This window comes from Limulus polyphemus, unplaced genomic scaffold (assembly GCF_000517525.1).
Source record: "Limulus polyphemus unplaced genomic scaffold, Limulus_polyphemus-2.1.2 Scaffold1066, whole genome shotgun sequence".
Lineage (NCBI taxonomy): Eukaryota > Metazoa > Arthropoda > Merostomata > Xiphosura > Limulidae > Limulus > Limulus polyphemus.
The window spans coordinates 160972-170020 of record NW_013666676.1 but is presented as its reverse complement, the minus strand read 5'-3'; positions in this window follow the sequence as shown (position 1 = coordinate 170020).

Here is a 9049-nt window from a genome sequence, read left to right as displayed (position 1 = left end):
ATACTTTAATTGAACCCACTGTTAATAATTTTGTTAAATTATTTTTCAAACTATCTGCTTCGGTAATAGCGTGGCAAATTATTAACAATGGAAAACTTAAATTGAGAAATAATGTGACGACCTTTGTAACACTGGAACTATCTGCTTCGGTAATAATATGACGAAATTAACAAAATAATAGTTGGATTGAGGAATAATGTGACGATCTTTGTAGCACTGGAACTATCTGCTTCGGTAATAATATGACGAAATTAACAAAAGAATAGTTGGATTGAGAAATAATGTGACGAACTTTGTAACACTGGAACTATCTGCTTCGGTAATAATATGACAAAATTAACAAAATAATAGTTGGATTGAGAAATAATGTGACGATCTTTGTAACACTGGAACTATCTTCTTCGGTGATAATATGACGAAATTAACAAAATAATAGTTGGATTGAGAAATAATGTGACGACCTTTGTAACACTGGAACTATCTGCTTCGGTAATAATATGACGAAATTATTAACAAAGAATAGTTGGATTGAGGAATGATATGACGAACTTGTTAATAATGGAATTCTCTGCTTCTGGGAGAACGCCAGGGAGCTCCGAACATGGAACATTTTACTTCTGGGAACATCTTTTACTTCATTTACTTCCAATATCTCTTTACTTTTCTCAGTACTTTTATTTTCTTAAGATCTAGTTGGGAATGTAAGGATATCATATCAAATGTGGTAAGATTAGTAATAATATTGCTTGTTTTGATGAAGTAAGAATCCCAGTTGCTTAAGAGAAAAAAAAATCTCATTAATTGAACTTTGGAGCAAATCTCTTAAAAGTTTACCAGCGACAAAATACAAGATGAGACATGAGAAGCTTTAATGAAGGTGTTTTTATTTTTTTCAGCTCATTAATTTTTTATTAGAGTTTCTTAATTCATGTTTGTTTATTAGTACCAGTTGATGGTTGCATTTGGTAACTACCGAAATGGGTCAAAGAGAGCAAGTAATTTTTACGATTTTTAGGAACTAAAAAGTGTGCTACAAGGTATAAATCAGAAGGTGAACATTTAGAATACTTGCTTTGAGAAAGGAAAGTGTCAGTAAAATTAAACCAAACTTGCTCAATCGCTTTTTTTGTGATTGATTGTAGTAGGAGGACACTAAACACTATATTTTGTATTACACACCTGATTAAATAAACCATTGGTTCATTAAATGGTTGAGTTTACTTATGGTCCACCATGTATTTCAATACTACTGGAAGAATGTTAGTTCATGAAAGATGATCTTGGAGGTCAATCATAATGTAGTTTATTTTTGGATAATGGAAACATTCACGAGCAGCTTTTACTGACAGACAGTAATTTCCTGTGGCATCTTTGGCCTATGATCTCCAATCATGCCGAAAGGCATATGATTGTTAGCCTTCAACCTTATTATATGTTCCAAAGCTCATCCATATCAAACTTACGGAATTCTGAGACCATCAATAACTCTGGGATATAAAAAAGGTTAACAGTGACATCAAACTCAATTTGTTTGGAGAAGCTGTTTGAGGGGGGATGGAGATGGACTGTTTACGAGAACGTGACAATCTAAAGTGTTAGCAATAGTTATGAATTTGGGTATCTATTACCAGAACATAAAAAGGAAACAAACTTGCGAAAAAAATGCTTGAGAACGTAGTTGTGTTTTGTTTATAATGCTTAAGGAAATGGTAGCGTTGAGATTTGGTACCGCCTGAGAACACAGCTATGTTGAATTAGTGACTGAGAACGTGGTTATAATAAGGAAAAAATGATGTTTCATGATATTAGTGACTGAAAATATATCTGTATTTGACAGTGAAAAGGGTGTGACTAACTTGAATGTCAACAACTGATCTCAGAATGCTGTACGAGCGTATTATTAGATATTTTACACTTATTGAGAAATTGGCTAAAACTCATAGTGAAATATGACTGCATTGAATTACAACAATGAAAATATATGAACAGTATAATTAGACAGTGATTAGACTACAGGGTTGACTTATTGATTGAAACTGTGAAAGTATTGAATTACAACAATGATTGGGAATGTGACGAAGATGTTGGCAGTAACGAATGGATGAAGTAATGTCAATATTGAATCACAACAATGAAAACATAATAACAGTATAATTATACAGTGACTGAGGTTGACTTATTGATTTAAAATATGGCTATGTTAGATCAGAGTAATGATGACGGCAAAGCTATCAACGCAACTGTATATATATATAAATATATGATTACAGTATTATTAATATCTAGGCTAAATCAAATATAAAAATAATACTCGGCAACGTATTATGTCTAATACAAACATACATTCATGGGAGCATTCAAAAGTTCTCTAGTAACTATAATATTTATAATGGTATGTAGAGAACGTTGATATCGAAAGTGAAGTCATAGCTTACCCGAGTTACACCTTTATAAGAACATGACTATCTTAGTTGATATCAATATCTGAGATCATACGAGCAATAAATGATATTTCTATAACGAGGCTAGATTAGATAATAATAGTGCTTTGAAATCTGTCTTGTTTTAAATACTTGATGACTGAGAATATGAGTTTATTGTATCAAAACTAAATAATAAAATATCATTAAATTGAATGAAAACAACGGGTGATACCATACTTCTATATAGAAAAATAAAATGAAATTTTTTCTAACTATTTCTCAAGGAAAAATAACAAAAAAAATTAACGAATAACGGAAATAATCTGTTTGTTTCAGTTTCGTGCAAAGATACGCAGAGAGCAACATACGCATAGCCATCTTTAATTTTGAACTGCAAGATTAGAGAGAAAACAACTGTGAAACTACTTTTATCTGACCCGATAGCGTGATTTGACTATCACACTTATAACGCATTAATGTGTCCCAAATATCAAGCGCATTTTGCGGCAATTGGCTGCAAACCACGAACCCACATATTTATAGTATGGTCATGTTAATCACCAGGCCATGCTCGCCCTCACCCAAAACAGAAATTGGTATGCACTGAAGAGATGAGAAAACACTGTTTACTAAAAGCCTTTCATTTCGGATACTCTACAAATCATCCCAAATTAACTAATCAAATACCTTTCATTTCAAATGCTCTACAAATCATCCTAGATCAACTAATCAAATGCCTTTCATTTCGGATGCTCTACAAATCATCCCAAATTAACTAATCAAATGCCTTTCATTTTGGAAGCTCTACAAATCATCCTAGATCAACTAACCAAATGCCTTTCATTTCGGATGATTAGTTGATCTAGGATGATTTGTAGAGCTGAAAGGCATTTGATTAGTTGATCTAGGATGATTTGTAGAGCTTCCAAAATGAAAGGCATTCGATTAGTGGATCTAGGATGATTTGTAGAGCTTCCAAAATGAAAGTCATTTGATTAGTTGATCTAGGATGATTTGTAGAGCTTCCGAAATGAAAGGCATTCGTACAAATCATCGCAAATTAACTAATCAAATGCCTTTCATATTGGAAGCTCTACAAATCACCCCAAATGAACTAAACAGAAAAAAAAGGTAAGACACGGGTTCCATAGCCATGTCTTTTCCTAAATCTTAACTTCCACTTAATTCTGTGGATATTTTATGTAATTTCTTTGGGCTTCTGCCATGACCATACTGGTCATGGATTGTGAATGACTGCATTAATTTAGTACACATATACGAGTACTCTTTTTCTTTTTACTTTGAGATACTCAATCTCAAGAATCTCTTTAAATTAAAAAACGAAAAAAACAGCAGAGTTGAAGCATTTATCTGAAAACAATTGATTTGTAATTAGACTTAATCAGTTATTTACGGATACTAAAGGATCCTGATTAAAGCAACACTGCATTATTGTTAATCAGTTATTTACGGATACTAAAGGATCCTGATTAAAGCAACACTACATTATTGTTAATCAGTTATTTACGGATACTAAAGGATCCTCACCAAAGCAACACTGCATTATTGTTAATCAGTTATTTACGGATACTAAAGGATCCTGATTAAAGTAACACTGCATTATTGTTTTACAAAACAACTTTTTCTAGACAAGGTCTAAAACTAGGCCTAGCATGACCTTGTGGCTAGGGCACTCAACTCATAATCTGTGAGTTCGAATCCCGTCACCGAGTATGGTCGCCATTTCAGCCGTGGAAGCCGTTATAATGTGATGGTCAATCCACCTATTCGTAAACTAAGAGTTGACGGTGGGTGTGGTGTTGACTAGCTGCCTTCCTTCTAATCAGTCTTTTCTAAATTAGGGTAGGTTAGTGCATATAAGCTCTCGAGTTGCTTTGCATGAAGTTAAACAAAACAAACAAATAAAATCCGAAAATAATAAAAAGATTCTCTTTGTGATAGCTGCAGGCTTCAAAATATCACCGATGTAAAGGCAGTACGTCATCAAAATCTCAGGTACGTCACTTATTATGACGTGAGTGTTGAATAACGTCAAAATACAAACGTCATTTAGATGAGTTATTATTTTTTTTCTATTCGTCGTCACCTACGTCATGGTTTTGATTTATTTTTTATTTTCAGAGAACATTTTATTTTCTGAGTATTTAGCTAACATTATTTAACAATTTCACACCAAATTCTAACATTTAATTTTCCAAGTATTTAGCTAATATTCTTTAATAACATTTTCACGGCAAACTTTAAGTGGTGCACTGAATACCTTATTATCTAGGCAAGACAACTGGTTGTTTCTTTGTAGTTAAGTACAAAGCTACACAAAGAGCTAGCTGTGTTCTACCCACCACGGATATCGAAACCCGGTTTCTAGCGTCGTAAGTCCACAGTCATACCGCTCTGCCACTGGGAAGCAGGCAAGAAAAGCAAGGGCAGGTAACAGGAGGAAAGGCAGACAATGTATCATGGAAGTAAACTAAATTTTTGCTACTGACTGAGTAGAAAAAAAGACTAAACACGGTGCAAAGTGATATTTATTTGCACTCAAACCAAATCAAAGTTGATAAGTGTACAATAAGCAAGACAACGTTATTCTTTGGTGTCTTATCCATAAGATCTGAAGAAAAGTCTATATGAGACTTGGAGGGAGGGTACAAAACGACTTCCTCAGAGAGAATGCGTTATCCAAGTGTCTGGTGATTCAGTATGGAGAAATTGGGAGGACAAATCCTCTACATGTCACTAAACACTCGTTTTTGTTGAAATTTTGCGCAGAGCTACTCAAGGACGATCTATCTGTGATAGCCATCCAAAATTTTTGAATTATATACTTCAGGAAAGGCAACTAGTCAACACCAGCCACCGTCAACTCTTGGACTACTCGTTAGCAACAAATAATGGGGTTGACCGTCATATTCTAACGCTCCCACGGCTGCAAGGACGAGCATGTTTGACGACGTGCTTCGATTCCGCGATCCGCAGTTTGCGAGTCAAGTGCCCTAGACACCAGGCTATACCAGGCGTGTCACTAAAAACACTACACAGTTGTCTTTACTACAGTGTATTTAACAGTGTAGTGTATTTAACCTTGAAGAAACCTCATCTGTGAGAGAACTTAAGTGATAATAGGTTTCTAGGACACTAGTAAATTATTCACATACCATAACCATTTTTATACGAAAGTTGTAGATGACATGCTAAAATAGAAAGGTAACACTTGCTAAGTCTCATATACTACAACAATCATTTATGTGTATTAAAGCAATTGATAGATTTATCCATTTGATAAACACCAGTACTTAGAATACCATTCGTAGAAATACTCGGTAAGCCATGCTGTTCTATACTTCGCTACTACTTTAATATTAGTTCAGTCCCCACGTGGGATCCGAGGTTTGATTCCCTGTGGTGAGAAGAACGCAGATAACTCATTGGGTAACTTTTCCAAACAATAATAGCCTATTTGTTTCAAAAGTCAGTCACATATTCACTTTCTTATCAAACTTGGAACCTAAAAAAAAGCGCCTTCTGCGCACTTGATCTAAATGGTGAGGTATTACCTAAATCTTTTGCCGCTGGCCACTGGGAAGGCATAGTTAAAAGTGTGAAGCATTATCAGTAGATAACTTCGGACCATTCGATCCACAGCCCGAAACTTGTTAAAAAGTACCACACTATTTACTTTCTAGTACTTTCCATTAGTGTTTGAAATAATTCGAAATAGAGAAAAAAAATAGAAAATTATAAAACGTGCACAGTGAAATTGTTAGTTAGTCTATGTGACAATTTTTAGGTGACGATAAAAAAAATAACTTTCCAGTATGTACTGAAATTGTAGAATAGTCGTCAAGTGCGGGGAGTTCGTTTACATGTATTCACTTCGCTAGACAACCTCTAATGTAAAATGCCTCCTGTTTCCGAGTGTACTAAAAGTTCCTTGTAACATTCTCATTATCTTACGAACAAGCAGATAAGTATGGAGTAATTTAAAACCTGCATTTACATAATACCAAGAGGTTTTAGAAATACGAAGAATATGAGACAGCCGTGTAAGCAAATTGACACTTTTCCAATATTTGCATTTCATTTTAGGTTATGCACGGTGGGATCATATTCTGAACGTAATGCAAAGGTTTGTTTGAACTTTGTTGGGTTAAACGTATAAATTACTTAATTTGAGCTTTAAATCAAAGCTAATCTTACTCAATCTTGATAAAAGAGAGCTATAAAACAGGCTTACACCTGTTGCAATGGTAACAATAGATTTTATGAGCTAGGTACAGGCTTCCGGAAATTATGTTAACAACTTTACTCACAATTGTTTGTGAACGTGTACAAACTCCTGTCGGGAAAGCGTCTCATTGCCATGACGTTTCATGTATGCTGCAATGAACAACTGTTGATCTAACAGAGCTCTGATAACCATAGTAACATCATCCACTGCCCCTTTGTTTTCACATTGCCATGACGTTTCATGTATGCTGCAATGAACAACTGTTGATCTAACAGAGCTCTGATAACCATAGTAACATCATCCACAGCCCCTTTGTTTTCTCATTGCCATGACGTTTCATGTATGCTGCAATGAACAACTGTTGATCTAACAGAGCTTTAATAACCATAGTAACATCATCCACGGCCCCTTTGTTTTTGTAACACGAGTAAATTTCAGTTATATAATTTGTGGTAACCCTGTGTTTTGAACTTGAGCTGTTAGCTAGTGTTAAGCAAGACATTAACTATCCACCTTTCAATTCAAGCTTGTAGCTTACTAAGATTCGGTGTTCATAAAATAGCCAAAATGTTTTCAGTGACGTCACTGAAATACACCTTGAAAAGGAAACTGTATCTTTAACATTATTAGAGACCTTGTTTGTCAGATATTTGGAACAAAGTTCTGTATTTCTGTAAAGTTACTTAAATCCAAATGATATTTGAGTTATACATGAATTAATTGTAACTGGAAACAAAACGAGAGGAAAGTTAGAGAATTTTAGTGTTTAACTGCTTTCCGATAACTTTTGATGTACGATATTTCGACCACCTGCCAACTTCAGCATAAGGAAATTGTTCAGTGAGGCACCTACGCACACAGAACTCCGAATAGAATAGATGAATATACCAATTTCTGCATTTTAGTCATGAATTAAACTTGACCATATAGTTGTGCACAACTAGGAGGTTTTACGTGTTTATTTCACATTGTCTTAAAATGATCTGTTGGTACCACATGGCCTATAGTAATATAATAAATTCCCAAGGAAATAACATTTCTTACAAATAACCGTACATTAGTGAATTCTAAAGTTTACAACTAAAATATGTACAAGACTGACTTTATGATGAACTAAATGAAATCAAATTTTGGTAATTTTCCATTCTCGTAATGAATGTGCTTCCAAAAGTCTTTGCTCTAGTGCAAAGACGGTTTCTAGATTAATATCGTTCTTTGAATGTGACTGAGCTGCATTAAAAAGTTGTATAAATGTTTGTTTGTAATTAAGCACAAAGCTACACAATGGGCTATCGAAACCCGGATTCTAGCATTGTAAGTCCGCAGACATACCGCTGTGCCACTGGGGGGCTTGTATAAATGAGAAAATCCGTGCCATATATCAAGATAAATTCACAATAGTGCCATGAATAAACGTTCAAATCAAGTGTCCCGAGAGATAGTTGACTTTCTTGTGTCAAAAAATATACCTAACATTTCAACTTTTTCAAATAAGTCCTCAAATAAAATTATACTTGAAACCGTTGGTACTTGGTGAAACTCCATAACTGTAAAATTGAGGAAAAAACAGAGAGAGACAGTTGTACGTTTCACAATTCGTACAATAACATCATGGGTGAATTATCTTTTAAAAATACCTCTCAAATCATTTGAAGATACACCAAAACGCTGTTGAACTTGGGGTTAATAACAATAATTCTGAACAGTCTGTAAGTTTTTTAGAAACCGTCTGCTCTCTGAATAGAAGCAGGTTTATTGACAAAAAGACTTATTACTGGGATTTGGAGCATAAACCCTACTGGAGAACGAAATATTAAAATGTAAAGTAACAATTTAAAATATTTTACTTGAAGTGAAAACAGTATTCATACCGTATATAATAAAAGCTTTTTGACACATACTATAATTTCTTATTTCACGAATTTGCCCACTATCATGCTTTCTTAAGAGAAAAGCTACGCCTCTAAATCCGATCCCCACTTTGTTGTTACTGACAAAACACTTTACAGGAAACGCCATACAGGATAAAGTGAAGAGACGATAACGGTTGAACTGTTTAACACTCTATAACCGTGAAGAGACGATAATGGTTGAACTGTTTAACACTGTATAACCATGAAGAGACGATAATGGTTGAACTGTTTAACATTGTATAACCGTGAAGAGACGATAATGGTTGAACCGTTTAACACTGTATTACCGTGAAGAGACGATAACGGTCGAACCGTTTAACACTGTATGACCATGAAGAGTCGATAACGGTTGAGCCGTTTAACACTGTATAACCGTGAAGAGACGATAACGGTCGAACCGTTTAACACTGTATAACCGTGAAGAGTCGATAATGGTTGAACAGTTTAACACTGTATTACCGTGA